This window comes from Amyelois transitella, chromosome 4 (assembly GCF_032362555.1).
Source record: "Amyelois transitella isolate CPQ chromosome 4, ilAmyTran1.1, whole genome shotgun sequence".
NCBI lineage: Eukaryota > Metazoa > Arthropoda > Insecta > Lepidoptera > Pyralidae > Amyelois > Amyelois transitella.
In genome coordinates, this window is record NC_083507.1 from 5,460,641 (window position 1) to 5,482,897 (window position 22,257).

Below are 22,257 nucleotides of genomic sequence, written 5' to 3' on the forward strand. Positions count from 1 at the left end.
AAACCACTGTTTACGCCCTCGCAGTTTAATAAGTGGAATTTATTTATTTATTAATTTTTTTCAAATAGGCACTGTCTAATTTAGTAAATGAAATTTGATTCAGTCTGGTTTGACACGTTAAACATTTGAATTGGATTAAGTTTATCTTAATGACAAATTTTCCCAAGCTTTCCTTTTTATTTTTATTAACACATTCGTTCGATGTTGATATCTCATTTTCGCCTGTATAGTCAAGATGGTAGTACGTTTGGACAGTTTTTAAGTTTTTTAACGCATCCTACAGCCGCGCCCTGTCACAGTGCGTTTATTTACATTTTGCCTCCATCACTCGCCTATCTACATATTCTTTCAACAAACATTACTTTCCGACAACGTTTGTTATACATAAACATGGAGTATCCTTAAATAAACCTCATTTGTTCATAACATCAAAGTTTTCAATGTTATTTATAAAAGTGAAGTGATTAACATGTTTAGGTAATTATTAATCATCTGATCATTCATGTTGATAAGCAGGGATCGAGGCAAGTGGAAAGATGTAGTCTCTGCCTACTCTTCCGGGAAAAAGGCGTGTTTTTATGTATGTATGTTATATGCATTGTACACGAGCGAGCGCTAGTAAAGAATATTTGTAATAGTTTTGCATTAGACCGACATTCCTCAGACGAATCTCAGCTAATATCATATAATATAATAGTTTATGTTATTAATTAAATAGAATGTTTTAGATCACTCAATTTAAAAAATGTTCTTTACAGCGTTTCAGCCTGTTTATTTTTCTGGTCCGGCCTCTACAGCTTTATTCCATCCTGGTCGACGAGAGCAAGCTTATTTGTGGTAAGTACTAAAACTTCGTCGTTCAACTTTACTAATTGGCCCTTTACTAATACCTACTGCTTGATCTAACTATGAAGGAAATAATTTCACAGACACCTATTTTTTATTAAGAAAATATAACATAGAAACATAGCGGCCATGTTTTTACAGGCCAAGTAGAAAAAAACACATCTTTCGTTAAATCTACCATACGCATAACGAAATTTTATTTAGACTTTATATTTAGCCTACTGTACTTAGAGTATCTAAGTTTCAAGCAATAACACAAAAGCTTAATCCTTTACAAAGTTACGTCGTTCCACATAATAGCGACACAATAATTATGTGACGCGTGACTTTATCTGCAAGTACAATTATTTGCGTAGAGGAATCCAAGCGGTCACTCCGGTCCTCGGTGGTCCTTTTAAGGACTCCCCAGGTAAGGGCAGTGGTCCTATTGTGTTTAGCGAGCCGGCCGGTTGTTCACCTAAGAAAAACTGCGATTCCGAAATGAACTGGTTTTGATGTAGGTAGGTATCATTATCAATAAAAAAGTCTTACCGAGACGGCTCTGTCTGCCCAGTAAGAAATAATAATAATATAAGTATGTTACATATGTATCTAAGTATAAAGTAGCCTCCTATTACAAAATTTAATTATAGTTAGGTATTTCTTTTCTTTCTCTCTTTCGATATTCATTGTAATTTTTATTTATGTAGTTCCTATATTTTCCCTTGGATAAATGGGTCTCTGAACTAGGTCTTTCCCTAAAATTTGAGAATATTGTTAATTTACTCGTAATAAACTTTAGCCATAGACATCCGCATAATCCAAGATTAATTATTATGATTTTCTTTGGCTTCATCTTATGATAAGGGGTACCGGGTGGACATTTGGCTTACATCTTTAATTTGATAAAATATAATTTCAAACACAATACAAAAAATATTATAGCGTCGCAGGTGAGGCTTTTTGAGCTTACACAGAAAATGCAGAAGTACGAGTACATGCAGAGAAAGCTCGACCTTTGGAGCCGGTTAACTATAAATTATTCGATATTTCCGATACCGATCAATCGTTTTTGCCAAAAATATTTTCATATTAATGTTATCTCTTTAAAGGCCAAGTAAAATTATGAGAATATGTGTACCTTTTATTACGTGTACTTAATATGTCATGTTCTTCTTAGTTGAAGAAAGAAAAATGATAACAATAATAATCATCCACGACGTACAATAATTTTTGACTGTTATGAAGAATTTCATTTAGTTGAAATGAAGTATCGAATGAGCTAGTTTATCTCACTATGTTCTTGTTTAGTTTCGATCCACTAGTAAGAAGTAGGTACTTACCTAATCCCTTAATACAACTCTTGAACTTACTTTGGAGCAAGTTCAGTCTGTATTTTAATTTGTAAAGTATATATTTATACATTTGTTAAAAATATTATCGATAAGTATAACAATTATTTTTTAAAAGTTTTATTTCAAACTAGTTTTGCGCGTCTCTGCATACTGAAATTCCCGTATATCCCGTCCCCATGGGAATTCTCGAAAACGCCGCAGCTGGTTTGATCTCGTATAATGAATTGAATTAAATATCATCTTAATTTTTTTAAATACATAAATTCTGCTACTCCAAATTTTGAATTTGGAAAAGTTTGAAAGGCAATTTAACTGCGAGGGCGCATTGAAGCGGTGTGACATCACGTGTCATGACAAACAATGGCTTGTTTGCCCTTTGTCGTGATTCAAGTTCGGGACTCGTAACTTGACATCCTCACATTGTCCTTTATTCCACATTGGCTGGACATTTAAGTTTTATTTTACAGTCACGCTAGCGAACTTCTATATGTACACACATGTCTTATATTAAAACAATAATCACAATATTAGAAAGTAACGTTTCGCTGAACCTGGCCATTCAGGGAGCCGCAAGGGATATAGATGTGATTATATTATATGTTTAGCTGGATGGCTAATAAATGGCATTGAGATTCAGAGAAAGTGATAGGTTGCTAAAATAATTCAAAGTTTACCTTTAAAAGAATCCTTTGATTGATTTTCCGCTCGAATGCGCGGTAAGTAAAGGTGCTAACTACTTACCTATGTTTTTTATTTGTTAACTACCAGAATAGCATGGAAGTTTGCACTAGATAAAAGTGCCGTTTTTCCTAAATCAAATTTCATGATATCATGGAACAGAGATAGTCCTATTTTATCGTGCCAGGAACCACACGTCCTATCTTTACCATTTCAGTCTTTGTTTACAAACATAGAATATGAGTAAACCAGATATAACGAACATCTCGGCAACTCGCCAATAGAGGGCGCTAACGTCAGAAATAGAAGTGTCACTGCGCAGCCAAGTCTCGAAAGAGTTATTGCCGTCGCGGTAGGCATTTCCGATCTTCCGTTTTTATGGATGCTAAAAGTAGTTTCTATGAGAGTGAGTTTATTTATCCGGAAATTCAAATGGAATAATAGGTGATGGTGAAGATTGCAACATTAATAAACATTTGCACATCTGGGACAGGGAGGCACTCTCGACCTAAAAGGTCTAGATAATTCAACATATACTCGCTATAAATTTTTAGGCATTATTCAAAATTTATAAACTTCATTTTTAAAAAGTCAAAATACATCAAAACGTGTCTGATATTATTAAATTAAACGCAATATCCTACCTGTCTGTCAGTTAAGTTTTCAAAACTTAACCGAACCGATTTTGATTAAATTATGCATGAACAAATATGTGAGGTCAAAATTATTGTCAATTTTTATTTAATAATTCCCACAGGAATTTCTGCGTTATTATAGCGGTATTCCATCTGTAATATTAAGGATATAAATATGTGCAGGAGTTAATAAAGTACATAGCGGTTTTAACACGTATTCCAGCACACAATCTAAATTACTAATATGCATTATATAATAATTAAGTAGCTAATTTAGGTACCTAAATTAAACGTCCGCGTGACGTTATTGATTTAGAAGAGAATAAACTCGGAACTTGTTTATTTATAAACGGGGTTTTGCTTCGACTGAACGAAGGGCTGGCGCATTCGCCAGGAAATGTGATTTAGTACTTACATAACCAACCGAGTCTTTAACCATGACGACTAAGGATATTAAGGAAAGACTCCATTCGGTTTGAAAAATAAAAAAATATAACGAAGTGCACACATTGATTTCAATAAAGTAAGTACATAATAATAAATTATTATATATTGTATTATTTTTAGTTGCCACTACTAATATATTGCTACCAATAAACCTGGGGCAAATACATTTTTTTGTATGTATGATTGTAACGCGAAAACTTTCGAACTGTTGGTTTGTTGATTTTGATGAAATTTAAAAGGTAACTATGTAGGTGTTGTCCATTTTATTTTAAAGTTAGCGGTGCATCAATATCGGGCAAGAAGTTATTGAGATATTTACAATTTCGTAAAAAAAAAAAAATGTTCGCGAGGTATACGTTCGCGGCGAACAACTAGTGGCAATCATTTAAATGAAAAACAATGGAACCACAAAATCCGCCTGTGTATGAAAGTAAACCCAAAGCAATAGATATGTATTTTCATCGGAGTTTAAAGCAACTATCCCCAGTTCAACATAGTAACATATATTTTTTATTTAAAATTTGTCGTTTTTAAACATCAACAACAAAAAATTGATTTACAAAGATTTAGTTAAGAAGATTCATTAGTTTGGACTACTTTCTATCGCTTTGTTCAACCCTAGCTTATTTTCAGTAAGTAGGTAGGTACCTACTGCTTCGTCGATTTAAGCTCGAGGCGGGTGCACGCGCAACTCGTTACGCTTCGTTGAGAAATCGTGCCATGAAACATGCTTCACTCCACAGTTATTAATCAGATGTTATTATTTAAGACAGTTCTACCGTCTTATTATTTCAAAACTTGCTGCCAATTGAAATGTCGACACAATAAACACTAAATAAACGCAGAATCATAGGTATATGCTAAATTTTCAATACCTAAATCAGTCATGTAAGCAGGGAAGAAATCGTTACGTCAACTTTTTTCGTTGCAATTTTCTGTATGGAAGTTTCTTAAACTCTGCAAACTTTAAAAAAGGAACCTTCGTTTTTGGTTGACCAATTTTATTTACTTTCATGTTCATTTAAACTAAATAAGAAAAAACGCCTAAACAAAATGTTCGAAAAAAAAACGTAACTTCTATTCCATGTTGTACCTGTATCAAATAGCAGGTACCCATCGGCGCGACTTTTGTCTTCAATAAATCTAGGAAACTCAATCTTGGAAAAATATTGCCAACATAACACTTTAGTATAAAAAAAAAACTAACTACTCCATCTCTATTTTGTTTGTTTTTTGATTTGCGCCATCTGTAGTTCCACTGCAGCACTTCTTAGTTAAGGCCTCTTAGAAGCTATCGCTACTTACTGCAAGATGTCGCCCTTATTTCATACATGAAAATAGTTTATTATTTCTAATAAACAATAATGATAACTGTAATATAAAATTAATTTCATAAATAATCAAATATTTTACTTACCTATTTGCTGTTAACGTCGTCATCTCGACGTTATTTCCGCAGGCTGTTAAAATTTCATCACAGCTGCTGCCCCCTGTGATACGTTGCACGGAACTCAAAGACACGTCTTCGCTCGAGACTTTGGTTGCGTTCGCAGCATTTCCACTAGATGGCGTTGTGCGTTGTTTTGATGCTTGTTTGTGTCGGCTTAGTGCAAAAAATAGCGCTAGCACCGCTTTTAACTTCGCATCTCTGATGTCCACAGCAGTCACTTGCTCCAAACCCTGGACTTTTTGCGCGTGCAGAAAGTCCAGACAACACTGAACGTTTTCCAACTGTAACAAAGAATAAAATGTTTTTTAGTTGTGCCAGACACCAGTTATTATCGCATACGTAAGTATATAATATTTTTATTACCTAGGTATGTATACCTACTTAACTTTTAATAGAATAATTAATCTACCCTGAAACAGAATAAGTTTATTAAGTTTTATGTTGGTAGGTACATAGAATAATTGACAAATTAAGTAGAAAAAAAAATTGTGTTATTTATTTTAAAGGTACTACTAAGTAGGTACCTAATTTTCCCTTAGGTAGGTACCTACTTACATTCAAGTTATGCCACACATATGTATGTACCTATGTATGGCAGTAGTAAAGCTTTGTGTTCGATGCTATCATTCATCGCGCGCTTCCGATCGTACAAGCCGGGATTACCAAATCGACTGCAGGCCTTGAACCAGACGTGTAAATATTTTGCCATATGTAATAAGGTTGGTACCCACCTCACCATATGCTGAGAACTACCTATGAATGATACATTTTAAGTACTTAACCTGCTAGATTTTAAGAAGAAACATTAAAATATCTTGTCACTCACTAAAAATTTAATTTATTTTACTGTTATTAAGTGCGCATGAAAAACAATTGTAGGATTATGTTTTAAATTTGAAAAATCGGAATGAATTCGCTGATTACTACGGATAGACGCTTATCTTTAATTATAATGTAAGTATAACTTTTTTTTTAACGCGCAACACGTTTTCTTTTTAAATCTTCCTTCCACAATCATAAAACATTCCAAAATTTGACAAGAGCTACCTTAGCCTATGCCTTTCATAATCATCAAACCAAAGGTATTCAAGAGTCCAATCACAACTGCATACAATCCCTTACAAATTGTGGGACACATCCGAATACAGCATACGATCTGAATAACATATCTGAATAGTCAACAAAGCGCGTTTCCAGAGAGTTTCAATGCCACAAGTTGCCTCACGCGGCGGCGCCGGCCCTTAAAAGGTGCGTCTCCTGATCTGTGGGTCACCCGGCCTTATCCTGATGCTGCCTTGGAAGTTAACCCTACCGCTGTCATTGTAAGGCAGAATGAGTATTAATATGTGTAAAAAAAACTAATTGATTCTAAATTGTTTCATGCACTGGACGCTGGATACAAACGGCTTATCCAAAACAATTTTTTATAAAAATTTCTTATAAAAAACTATTTTATGTTACTCTTGAAGTTATGTCTAACTTTGTGTTACATATAATCAAAATCGGTCTAGTAGTTTATTGAGTTTATTTGTTACATAAAACAATACAATTGCTCATAAAAGAGGTAGTAATGTAGGCTAATTATATTCATGGAAAGTTCACTTGTATAGTTCACAAAAATCTAAGTAACAAGGCAATAACGGCTAACGAATACAATAATAATAGATATACATTTAAAATCTATTCCAATAGATATTTTTATCACAATTTTTTCCAATTCATTTTGGAAGAGGAGACGAACAATTCTTTGTAGAAGCCGTATTATTGTAAAAGATCGAAATTTAAATCCACCGTTACGAGGTATAGGCACGTGCAATCTTGATTTTGAAAATGGATCCTACGAACATGGCTTTTTTTTCTACGTCCGTGCCTACGAGTATGAAGTCCTATAAAGAGAACCTACATAAAAATAATAAATGTTACAAAAAAAAAATCCCTTTTTGATTTTTGACCTCAATATACAAATATCAAACAACAGAGAAAGCTCAACTGTAATTGGTAATGTAAGTACCTAATTGTTTTGCTTCCCATAAAGCTGGTTGTTGTAATTGTAAGCGTAATATCAAATAAGTTCAAATCAAAGTAGCAAAATTAGTGAGATAAAAATAAAGAATCATTTTATTTTATTTTGCGGTATTTAACGAAAATTAATACTCATTTGTACTGTATAAAGGAAAAAAATGTTAGTTATAAACAGAGAAATAGTATTATCAAGACGTATAACAACATTTCTTTTTATAACTTATTCCAAAAAGAATTAAGAAACTTTTTGATATACTTAACTGATAGAATGGTATTATTTTCAGAATTTATTGGGAGGAGTAACGGTATTTTAATATTAAAATTACCATGAAGATGCTGTAACCACCCAGTCATGGTTTTATTATTTGCAAATTGAAAATTAAAGGGAAGTTTAATGAAGAAGATTATCTTAACGCAATGCTGGATGGCCTTATCCAGCAATGTGCAAGTCAATAAAAGTTTATATCAACACTTCTTTTAACAAGCTAAGTATTAATGTTATAAAATGACATAGATTTTTTTTTGCATCAATAAAAACGGCAGACTTATCACTTAACCACTAAACCGTAGTTGCCTTTTTTTGTTGTTAGTCACCTTCTTCAATGAGGGAGATATATCTCTCATTAGCAGAAACAGTACGGGCTATATCTTGAACAATATAATAGAAACATTAATTTATGCTAATAAAGCTAATGAGTACTGAAAGTCAAACATCCCGTTATACTCTTGTCGCGGATCGTGACAAGGCGGCTTGTTCGCCACAAACTTGCACCTCACGATGGTAATTCGTGATACCGTCTTGTTTGGTGTGATTATTAAGTACGTTTATTCTTATTGAAACTAATACAAATATTACTCTGTTTGGTATCTTTTCATCGCAACCTTAATTGATTTCAGGATGTGATTTGTATTTTCCCCTTTTTTGTGTTGAACTGAAGACACTAGATCAGACAGTGGATAGAAAAACCGTACTTCAAACCACGAACCAAAGCATCAAATACCAAGCCTCATAATTTGAAATTATTCATACTCATAATCTCTTGAATTAAGTAATCAATATCTAGACTCAAATGAATTAATCATGTAAATAATTTTTGTTTACCGTTTTTGTCGATGTTCTACCCATATGTAGTAGGTACGGCAAGTGACCGAGAGCGATCAACATTTACGATAATGGGATCCGAAGAATTCACTGAATGTGTTGTAAGCTGAGTAATTGTTACGAGTTAACGCAAGCGCGAGAAGCTATGTTTTCGAATCGTACGAGAAGATTTATATCATACAAGTTCTACAAAAGTAATGAACGTATTGCAAAAGCAAATTTGCATTTTAGACAATTGGTTATCATTACAATTTTTTTTTATAGATTTTAAATTTTTTTGAACTAAGTACTGAAACTTAATTAACTAACATAACTATTAGTGCCTAGACAGAAGTAAGTAATACTAAAACAGCGCCGCCAGCGTTAACTTCATATGCCGATTCCGTGGTAATTCCTAAAAATCCTCTTGTATAATACTCCCCCCCTACATTTCCCAAAAAACACACATTCATTTTCCAAAACTTCAGTGGTTTCAGCTGTACGTTGTTTGTCAGTTATTCATTCAAAAATGAAATATTTTAATATCATCGCAAAGAGACAATCTATGAGTGAAAGACAACACACAGCCCAAACCGCTGAGTCCAGAAACTTGAAATTTCGCATTTTGCTTCCTTAAGTGGACTAGGCGTGCTTTAGGAGAGGATTTTCCAAATTCCCATAGGTATGACAGTTAACGGGTTTTACGCACTAGTATTTTATATACTTTTGCAGACACTGATGAATTTTGAGTGCATGTCAGTTGCAGGGAAAGCGTTAATGGCCTCATAATGTAATCTCGCACACTGGATATACGAAAGCAACCCAGCAAGGTTACTGCATCTTTCATAATCTCGCGTAAAAGGTCAAGCTTTAAAAGTTAATGTGCGTTGTAGTTATTTACAAGTATCGTTTAAATATTCGTTTGTTGTTGTTTCGTGCTATTTTAAGTAAAAAATACATTCTTAATATCACGCCTTTATCTCTTACCAAGACAGAAACTGACCAGAAACAGAAAAAAGCCAAGAAATGAATAGATAAAAGTTTTTGTTGACTGAGGTCTCTGATCTTTTGTCTATTTTTTCATTTTCCCTCAACCCTGTATTGGTATACAGGGCCTGTAATACAAATATCTATCAGTGACATCTTTTAAATTACTTTAGAACTCATTATTCCTCCGGTGTTCATTAAAAACACGTTTTATCCACGTAAGTGGGCACACGAGCCATATTGTGTGTGTCCGATCGCGTGACATTACCCCGTGACACCCCATCACTGTTCCCTTAAACTGTTATCACTCGTAGTAGCCAGCAGGGGCAGCTTATCATGATTTATTATTGTCTCCGAATAGGAAAGTGTTTTAGCCACTCGCCACCTTAATAACCCGTGTAATAGTGACATTCATAAATGAATCTGGATAAACATTTCTTTCCCTTTTGCCTACCCTCCATCTATTTATCTTCAAATTTAAGAGTAATGGTGAAATAGCTCGTTTTATAGACTTGACTTATTTTGATTTTGTAGGCGTAGTTGATCAATCTATTTAATAGGTACAGAAAATTATTTAGCTTAGAAAAAGCATAACAAAAACCCGGCATTTAAGAATAGGACCACTCCGTCTTCTTCTCATGGATGTCGTTAAAGGCGACTAAAGGATATGCCAATGAACTTAGGATTATATGATTTATGTATGCAAACCATAAAATGCGAAGAATGAAATGATTAAAATTTTATTTTTATTAGTTAAAACTGTTATAACAATACGTACAATTGTATAAACTATTGTATTATAAAAGTAAGACACATTTTAACAAATTTTCAAAGTATTACTTATCGTCTAACCGACAACGTTATAATAACAAGGAAACAGAAACAGCTGGAACAAATCAAAGAATGATCGAGTTCAACAATGTACGTTCCGATTCGAACCCGTGAGAAATTTTGATGCATTTTTTAAGTATGTTGCGTTGATGGATCATAAATTAGATTTAAAGTGAGGCGAAGAAAATATTTCCGACCACTTTTGTAATGAAAAATATTAAGTACGCATAACCAAGGAGTAATTTAGCTTTTGAAATAAAAATTAAAGTACTTATGTAACATCTATCACTGTTAATTAATGTTGGAATCTATAATTTGATCTTTTAACACATAATGATTACATGGATCCGTTCTATTGAGTACATATTTACCTTAATATTTTTTAAAATTAAGCTTAAAAATATTATTTATTATTATTCTCATAGGAAACCCCTAGGCGTAAGCTAGTTACAAATTTAATTACCGATTAGATTGCATAGATCTTGTACCACCTTTTTTGAATATCTGCTGCAACTCTTGAATTGTCTTTAAGGCATAAGAATTCGTATATTTATTCCACAGATTTTTTAAACAGGCGTTGGAAATTTTCCAATCTCCGTACCAATTCCATATAAACATCTAGATTACAGGTTATTACAGATTATAAAATCAGTAATCTAACCAGTATACGTTTGTCTTATTCTAATAATTCAATAAATTACTCGTAATTAAAAACCTGACCTTTCTCACTTTGGTATTTATTTAACCTATGCTTAGCGATTATTAACCTGGGTCAAGAATTATTGGAAATTCCGCGAAGATTTATCAGAGGAGCTCCTTGTTTGAATGGAATTCGCGTGATTACCTGTTTAGATTCTAGTAATATTAATCATCATTAGTTATTGCTTTATATACATTGTATGTGAAGTTTGGTTATTTAATGTCTAAATTCAAATGCCTATTCAAGAGAGTTCCAAATAAGTAATTTGGATCATTATCAGTGGTAAATAAGTGCAATGCAATTATCATATCTTTTTAAACTTTGGACACAAAGTGATGTAGGTGATTTATAAAATTATTTATTTCTTAACAAAAAAGAATAGGACACTCCAAAAGAAAAGAACATCGATGGGAAAGAGTCCCATGGATGTCGTTAAAGGCGACTAAGGGATATGCTTATAAACTTCGATGGGCTAGCAACCAGTCACTGCTTGAATCTCAGTTGTATCATAAAGCCAAACAGCTGAACGTGGCCTATCAGTCTCTTTAAGACTGTTGGCTTTGTTTACCCCGCAAGGGATAAAGTCGTGACTATATTTATGTATGTATGTATTTAATTATTCCTAATTGTACAAAGTACAATATATATTATATTTATTTGTTTAAATTAATTAGTTATACCCATTAAACTTTATAACTTATTAATTAAAACAAATACATATGTATTGTATTGCATTTAAAATTTAATTAAAAGTATTCCATTTATTTTCTCTGAGTTGCTGATGATTAGTACAATAGGCGCAAGTTGACGAAAACCTTAACCAGACGTCGTGAAAGTGGACTCTGTACTTTGTTTTAATTACAGAGCAATTGTAATCAATGACTTGGTGGTAACTAGTCGGTACCAAAACGTTAGTGAAACTGCATTATTTGTCAGGCCATTGTTTCCACTTCCGGCATGTGGTATAAATTATACTGTTATTATTTGATATTGAATGCATTGAATAGCCCATCGAACTGACTAAAAAAAAATTGCAAAGAAACTGGCATTTATTTTACTATTATTTATAAATTTTTGAGCAATACATTTTTACTAGATAATTATGCAACGAACAAAACGTGACCACACTCTATTGTACATGCAAAGAGGCAGGGTTTCAAAAATTAAAAATTGATCGTAGAAGGTCACTCGCAAACGGACTAAAAATCCATTAATCCGACATAAAGATCCATCTTATGATTCTTCTCATTATTTATAAGTACAGCAAAACATTATGGACAACCTTACAGTGGTGTAAATCAATAAAACTGCCAGTACACACTATAATTTGTTGTTCAAGTCATTTAATATCAAGGCAAAGGATCCGATTCCTGAATTATCATCACTTAATGTCGAAAATAAGACCAACAAAGTCATTACATAAACATTTAACAGTTATTAATATCTGACAACAACCGTTACTTTATGTTGGATACAGAGAAGCTTCAATATATCAATGAGCTTGTTCCTATTGATTAAAATTGTATTCCGACCTTCTAAAGACAAGTTCAGGGCCAGACGTCGAGCGAATTCGTATGAGACTAAACATGTGTTTAGATTTATGAGAACGTGTGACGAGTGGGGCAAGCTTTAAGTGACTGAAAAACATTTGAAGCACAAATTAAAATTACATACATACATACATACATAAAATCACGCCTCTTTCCCGGAGGGGTAGGCAGAGACTACCTCTTTCCACTTGCCACGATCTCTGCATACTTCTTTCGCTTCGTCCACATTCATAACTCTCTTCATACAAGCTCGGCGGTTTCGGGTACTTTTGACCTGACCCTTTACCAGGACGTCCTTAATTTGATCAAGATACGTTCGTCTAGGTCTTCCCACTCCGACCTTTCCCTCCACACTCTCCTTGTATATCTGCTTAGTCAACCTGCTTTCATTCATCCTCTCCACATGACCGAACCATCTTAACATACCCTTTTCTATTCCTGTAACTACATCTTCTTTCACATCACAACATTCCCTTATCACGCTGTTCCTTATCCTGTCACTCAATTTCACACCCATCATACTCCTTAACGCTCTCATTTCCACTGCATTTATTCTGCTTTCATGCTTCTTTTGCCATACCCAACTTTCACTCCCATACATTAATGTCGGGACCAACACGCCCCTGTGCACAGCCAGTCGAGCCTTTTTGGATAGTTTCTGACTGCTCATAAAGGCATGCAAAGCTCCATTCACCATGTTCCCCGCGTTCACTCTCCTTTCAATATCACTATCATACTTGCCATCTGATGTAAACTTTGATCCTAGATATACAAACTCTTTCACTTGCTCCACTTTTTCTCCTCCAATCAAAATATTACATGCTGTCATTTCTTTCTCCATTTCAAAAACCAGTGTTTTAGTTTTACTTACGTTCACTTTCATTCCTTTCTCTTTTAAAGCTTCATGCATACAGTTTACCATCTCCTGTAACTCCTCCGCTGATGACGCCAGTATAACCTGATCGTCGGCATAGAGCAGACATTTGACGAGTAACTCATTCATCCTTAATCCACTTTTAGACTCTTTCAAATCTGTCAAACAGCTATCCATAAATAGGTTGAACAGCCACGGTGACGCAACACATCCTTGCCTAACGCCTTTCTCAATCTTAAACCACTCAGTGTGCGCTCCGTTTATCCTGACACAAGCACTCGAATCCTCATATAAGGATTTCAGTGCTCGTATTAAGAGACTGCTCACCCCATGCATAGAAAGTGCTGACCACAATTCATTCCTCTCAACTCTGTCAACTCTGTCACAAAATTACATGTTATAAAATTAAACCTTACTTTCTTCGGTCTCTATGGCGTAATGGTAAACTGTCTGAGCAGATCTTGTACAATCACCGATTGAGATTTTGGAAATAATCTTTTACACATCATCTACGGCAGTGTTTTTATTTTTATGTATATTTGCTTGTCTACGTCACACGCCCTTATATTTTTTGCAATAAAGTTATATAAATATAAAAAATATGGGATCGTAAATTTAGTATGCCAGAACTGAACACAAGTCTCCAACATATTTTGAGGAAATATAAAATATACTGAAAAATCACACACATTGAGGTGTGTGATTTTTCAGTATATTTATTCATCAGCACATCATTATTCGCTTTCCGAATAATTAGTTCGAAAACTTTAGTGTTATTGTGGACTATTTAACACATGTAGTTAACTTGTATCCGTTAATTATTTCACTAATTAGCGCTTTGCTTTCACATGGGTTTGAGTTAAAAATAGAATAGACAAGTGTGAAATGTTCCATATTGCGAATTTTGTTTTAAGTAACTAATACATTACCAAGGCCAGAATCAATCTAAAATTTATGTCAATTCAAAGAGATGTACAAAACGACGTCATAAAAACGACAAGCGAGGCAATTCGAATAGGGGTATTGAATTATTCTCCTATATATCTTACATATATAAAACGACTTTATTGATAACGGGTTACGGGGCGGACAGTCTCTAAAAACTGAAAGGTCATTATCAGCTGGATGGCTTAGAATGGAACTGACAGATGATTAAGAAAAATAATTAATCGAACTAAGTTAATCTTATGAAAACACCAAAGGTTTCGGTTATTATTTTTCACTGAAATTTACGAGTAACTTAATATAGAATGTGACATTAAAAGTTTCGTTTATTCAGCGCAAAACATTTATTTTTAGAGTTATCTAATGACTCGCACGAACACTTATAGTATTAAATCCGCTAAAGGAGGTAAACCGAGTGACCTATTTACTCATAATCCCGTGGGTGGACGTGACAATTGTGCAGGCGACGTGACTCCGGGCCGTGATCTCATCACCACAGAACATTGGCAACCGGCGCCTGTGCTGAATATACGAGAGACAAACTTCAGCCTGGTGTAGCCGCAGAATATATGATGCTAGTGGTGATACTTTATCTAGACTATCTTAATACTTCTTGCCACTTGGCCGAACCCTGCAAAGTTTGCTACATCCACATTCATAAAATTTGTTTATTTAACTATTACGAAATTTAAAAATATGTTTAATGTTTACAGGTCAGTGAAAAAGTTCTTCTTTTTATTTCGTCATAATCTAAGACAAAGATTTTACATGCTATGCTAAGCGTAAAATCTAATAAAATGTTTGATACAGTGTTTTTAATAATTCTCAATTAAACCAGTGATCCTATCAAAAAATGTTTTATTTAATGTAGTAAGAACAAAGCCTGAACGTGAACACTGTTTATGTTAACTAAAATAATAAATGATGAGTCACACACGCCCCTCATATTAAAGTTTTTCTACTTTGATACTATCAAAAAGCTTGAGATAAAATGATAACATCATTTCCGATACAACGTTCTAGTATTGAGATTCGCAGAATTCGTCAGGAGTAACAGTCTAATTGAGCCGAGTAAAATCTCGTTATTAACAATGGGATTGTTATGAGCAATGCTTTGAGTAATACCAGCTCGCAGGCCAAGTGTACGTGGATGACTTATATAGTGGCAGAATTGCAATTCAGAAATAATGGCAGATTACTAGCCCATCGCCTAAAAGAAGATGGTTCATTCGAAAAGTCCAAATCGCGACTTAGAATAACCGTTGCAGATCAAAGCACAAGCCCGTCCGTTAACGTGAAATGATCAATATCATCATGTAAATACATAGTTATTTACATAATTATAAACCAGTTTCCGAACGGTTGACCTGTTTTCTAGACGCAAAGTGAACTAGCACAAAAAATCTTATAATCAACCAATGTGTGTGCCAGTTGACGTCTGGTTTTGGTATGTAACAAATGGACCAATTATCACCATAGTCTACACGTGTACCTTCTTCTGTAGTCAGCAATCTCATATATGTATGTACTAGGGTATAAACAAGGTTCATTCAATTCTTTTCTCTTATTAAAGTCTATGGATCAACAATATGTTCAGGGTATTCCGTTGGAACTTCAATTACTAGTGGGGCACGATACATTTTAGCAAGATGAAGGTTCAGTTAACTTAATTATTTTCTTGTATTCAAATCTATTGGTCAACAATATAAATATTTAGCAGTTTTCCGTTTCAATTATGTGACCACTTTGTAGTACGTTCTACTGATATTAGTACACCGATCGCCATTTCAGTAAGACGAATATTGTATACGATTTGATGGTATTAAAAACCTAATAAATTTAATCATACAACTCCCTTGACATTCAAAACGACATCGCTACGAATCCGGCGCCTGCACATCACTTGACAGAGTGTAATCCCTCCGTATCATTTTTACAGCTGCACCCATGCTACAAAATACTCAGATTACAGAAGAACAATTATTTTGAGATAGGTAATTCGTTTCACTTTTGCATCCTACGGATTTTAAAAAGTATTTATTTTTATATATTTAAATCATCATCAGTAAGTAAAAGTAAGTTTAATTATTCATGAAACTTTATTTGAGAAACTCCTATGCCAAACTATGTACACGAACTATGCTGACATAATATCCTAAGTGTGATAAACATCGTGATGACATTGGTATCTGACGTGTTGATAAAATTGGCACATGGTGGGCCGTCTCTGGAGCTTCAGTGGTCGAACTTTGAAGGTTACTCGAATAGAAAAGTCATAAACTTATGTTAGGGAGACACAGGTTCAAATCGTATAGCGGACACGAACCAATAACTTTTTTCTGAGTTATGTACATTAATAAGTTGGACGCAAGCGGAAGCTCTTACGGTGAAGGAAAGCATCGCGAGGAAACCTGAACATCCAGGCACTATGATCCAATATGAGTTAGTTCCCCTGCAAAAGTCAGACGGGAGCCGCTTCGTCTAAAAACCCACCTTCAACAAAAATTCAAGGTCTTGGTAAACTAAAGTCGCGCATTGTGCTCTCTCCAGATTATAAGACCATCCTTGCCAAGCAATTTTGTGAGAATGTGACCGGATCTTGCACTAGAAGGAAGAAAAGGTGAAATACCTTCTCTGTAAATATGTTTAATTTATTCTTATGCTGTGTCCGTGCTAATTTACAAGCGATGTTTGGTAAATCATGCACTGTTTTCTTTTGTTTTCAACGGCCGAGAAGCCTGCTATCTCAATCCAACAGTTGCAGTGAGTTGTGTTTATTGAAATGAGCTGCATTTGCTTATCTTTATGATGATAATATAAATGTTCCTAACTTTTAAAACTTCAACGTAACGGCTTGTTAAAAAAAATATTTTTTGAATTGCAAAGTAAACATTGTGAATTAAGTATTTGAAGGTGTTTGTATTTTAGAAATTGAAGAAAGAAAGAGATGAAAACACTTTGAATTTACCTTGATTAAGTATTTATAGAACTATCCCTTACTATTAATTGTTTAAGGGTTTATTTAATAATTCTAAACTTTTTATCTTATTTCCTGACACTTCTAAATTATTGTATTAAAACAATTAAGAAAATCAGATAAAATAATATTTTTTCACGTTTAACATATTGAATTGTGGCGCATTCATGCCACCTGGAACCAAATCTGCATATGAATAAAATTTTATATCGACTTAGGATAGAAATGGGACCTATAACCTACTTCATTCATTTATTATTTAGATACCCACAAACGAAAAGTATAATGTAGGTAGGCATATAGTAATTTTATTTATCATTTATCACTTTCATATCCCAAAATGGAAACAAACCAAACGACAATCATGCCGAAACCGGTAGAATAGAGAACAAGCAAGGGTTTCCTATAATTGATAGTCGATCATCAAAACAACTAATTTACATAATTTATAACTCCAAGATCACATCAAAACAAAATAAAAATAAAATGTCAAACCTTATTAAAAACCAAAAGTTGTAATCACCAAAACACAAATTTAACACTGATCACAGTCACATACACTGTTAATATTTTTGCATCGTTATTACCAAATAACAATAAAAATTTAAAAGTCAATGTCGAATTTGTCGATTATGACATCGATACGTCTTTTAACACTAGTACAGTCGGTTCGGAAAGTGTATCGACACGGCTGCCGCGTACCAATGCAAGCGCGCGAATGGATTGAACGCTGCTGTACCACTATAGAATAAAGTATTAAGCAAACAATCACGAGAAGCGGATGGTATAAGAAATTAATGGTAACTAATTAATTGTTTTTTTTAATCCATAATCGCTCAAAACGTCTGGAGATTGTGATAGCAAAACAATGGAACACTTGTGTATTGTCATCTCTGGAATCAGAGATTGATATCTCCGGTGGGTCACGGTTGTGCAAATATGGCCGCTTGCCGTAACCGAATAAAGATCGGAGATTATGTTTTCCTTAATGTTCAGTTACATGCCCAAAATACACCAATGACATTATATATACATATTTACGAATAAAATATGCAGTTAAAAAAAAAGATGTGTTCGATAGTAATGTGATTATTTACCTACTAATTATATCCCAATCCCAACCAATATTTCAAAATATTTTTTATTAAACACTTTTGAAATAAGTAGCACCTTTGTACTAGAATTACTGTTTTAAATGCTCCTGTATATATAATTTTGTGTACATAAATAAATAATATTATAATGCGAAAGTATGTTTATTTCTTTGTTCTCTCTTCACACGTTATCTACTGAACAAATCTTCTTGTAATTTTACGTAAATATACAACAATAAGAGTCTGAAGAAGGGCATGTGGTACTTTACATCCCGGTAAAAACTAGCTAACTAACTAGTAAAACCTAATATACCTGTAAAGAATCAAAAAATTTTGATTAGTTGATGAGTGTTTTACCATGTGTGTATCTACCTACTTCCATTTCAGATATCAAATAATTAGGTATGTATAGGTTTCGGTAAATCTCGGTACTTGTGTTTATTTTTGTTTGGCTTACAAAGATTCCACTAAATAAATATACAGTAGGTAAATCTTCTGTATTTAATTACAATATCTGGTTTTTAGAACAAAGTTGGTATGGTTAAGAATAGGTGGGTAATAATTCAGAACGAAACATGCCTTCATTTGGTATTTTTTGATATAATAATTAACTTTTATAATACCGGTAAAATATATAAAAAGAATATTGTAGAAATAAATCATAATATATGTATTTTTTTAATATGATACTGTAAAATACTTATGTACTTGAGTATAATTATCAACCAATAGCATTGCCTACTCATACTTTTTTTTACCACAATTTAAATAACAATTCCATTGATGCGTTCATTAAGTCATAAAACTGGACATGAGTGCATAAATTAATAGGAAATTCTGAGAATGAAATATGAGCCACGGCCTTGAGAGCCAGCATATGAGTTCATGTCATGGCCAGACTTCATAAACTGATAATAACAGTCTGAATAGAGAGCCTGTGTCATCATGTCTAGTGCATTATTATTATTACGGCAAGAAGTGGTCATACCCAAATCAATATTTACCTATAGATTGAAAATATTTTATTCGTTTTATTAAGAGAAAGAAAGCACAAAAACAAGTGAACTAATTTTGATTACACATTTTGCACAAACACACAAAACTAGGAGTAAAATAAAAAAATACTTTTCGTTGAAATTCCAAATGTAACAAACGGTAAAAATAATTAAACGTATGAAACAAGATTAAAATGTTTGCTAATTATACTGAATAACTGCCAATTCAAACGTTGTGTATCCTACTACTATTATAAAGGCGAAAGTTTGTATGGATGTATGGATGTTTGTTACTCTTTCACGCAAAAACTACTGAACCGATTACCATGAAATTTGGTATGTAGGTAGCTGAAGACCCAGAATAACACATAGGCTACTTTTTATCCCAGAGTTCCCGCGGGATTGATAGGGTTTCCATGCGGACGAAGTCGCGGGCGGCCTCTAGTTATATATAAAAATTAAAGTGACTTCTGTCTTGACCATTATTTTATTGTTTATTTTTCTGAACTTTCCATTAAGGAAAATATGTAAGTGTGGATCACGTAACCTACGCTGGTTTTTTCTTCAGTCTTTATAGTAGAATGTATGAATTAAGTAAAAGTCAAACAAATCTACTGGCCCTATTTAAAACGATTGTTATATAAATCGACCTTTTATATATAGATCAGGATCTCATTACTAATTTAATCGTACACATTACACGATTTATAAATAACGGCTTTCAGTCATAGTATGTAGAGGTAAAATATAACAAGAATTGACATCTAGTAAATATTTAAAAAATAATATGAATAAATGAAAACGAGGAGAGCCGACCTCAAATAATGGAATAAGGTTACAAAATACAAAAGACTAAAGGAAATCATCTAAAGCAAATATTACAAAAATTGGGACAAACTTATATTGGAGATTATGGTGTTATCTTTGGAGTCTTAATATAATAATAGTTACATGTCAATATTTAATATTTTAAGAATTAATTTATGAAAGTACAAAACCGTTCATCTATTTATATAAAACATTATCTACGGCAGTGCCGTGTGAATCCCGACACCAAAAAAAGGGACCACTTCATCTCTTTCCCATGAAAATTCTAAAAGACGACTAAAGGATAGGCTTATGAACTTGCGACTTTTTTTAAGCAATGGGCTAACAACCTGTCGCTGTTTGAATCTTAATTCTATTCTAATCAAAATCTAATTCTAAATCTAATTCTGAACGTGGCCTGTCCGTCTTTTCGAGACTGTTAGCTCTGGTACCCCGCAAAGGAATTAGACGTGACTACCTTTCATTACGAAATAATACCTATTGTCCAAAATATCTGTTCCAAGCAAATGTTAAATATTTACATTATGTCTATGTGTAATTTTGCGAAACAATTTGCGCATTAAATGACATTTCTATGCGTTATAAACTCTATCTCTTAACCCAATAAATCACTTTGTCAGACTAGACAAGCAAACAATCGGTTTGTTTGTCAGTTGCCAGTCATCTCACTAACGATCGCGGATGTTACGCAAAAAACGGCCCTAAACATTCGAACTATTTAATTTTTTGCCCACATCTTATAGGCGATGAAAGGTCGCTCTGGGAGGCCGTTGGAGCCTAATTACTACTTAAAAGGGGTTCAAAGATAAGCTTTGAAGGGTTTGTCTGATAAAAGGTATTAATTGTGATTTTTATTGTTCGCTTACACTATAACTTAAAATGATTTAGAAAAGTTTAATCATTTCATGAACATATTATGTATGCCGTATTTAAATCTGGGTTACAAATAAAAACATATTCAAGAAAAATCTGAACAGCTCTCTTCTAGATTCATAGAAATATAAAAAATAAAAGTATTTCGAGTATTGAAGAAATTTTTACTAATAGAATAGACACTTATATTTATTACACTCCTATGTGAATAGTTATTACAACTTAAGGCACTAAGTCTCTAATTTAACTTTTTCTTGGTCAAGCAAACGCTTTCCTCTAGCCGAATTTTCTACAGCCAGATTACTCGACTACTTCAGAATGTGGTTGAACAAGTAATAACCACATTTTCTTACAATAGCTAGAGTTCAATAGCATAGAACAATCAAAAAGTACCCAACTACAAATCGCCCTGCAGTCGTTTCTTACCCCGACGGCCCATTTCCATCGACACTTGGGCAAACAATACTCGACTTCCGATGTTATAATACAAACAAACATGGGAATGTTGTAAATTATTAGACGCCGATTTAAAGTCGACTTCTAACCCGCTGGTGGTGTTGCTAAGCAAGTGTTTACGAGTATAACCCTTCATATACTAATGTTATCTCATTGCCATACGACATGTAAAAAAGCCAAGTTAGTACTAGTATCAGGCAGGCTGCTGATCTTAAAAACTTCACAATATCTATTGCTTATCACGACATACAAGCTATCTTTAGCGGATATAAAATATCTGATACTACAATCAGGAATACGCTTCGATTGGAGAAAAAAATGCAATCTATTGTGTTTAGACACTCGTAGAAATGTTGTAATGTCCAATAAAATAAAAATATAACGCTCCATGCTCGAAAAACATACCGCGCCTTACCCTGCAGGTTTCCCTGCAAAGGTTGTGGAGGTCAGATAGGAATGTTTTCGTAGAAAAATCTGCCTTACAATCAAGGAAAATGGTAATGGGTGCATCGGGGTCCTCTCCATAGAGAAAACGCCACTGAGATAAAAATCAGGCAAATGACAATGATAACTCGTAGGATATTTTAACGCTTAAAATTTTTCGTTTTTCTTTTCAGGATGAAAAAATTGCTATTCAAAAATATAAAGAAGTCG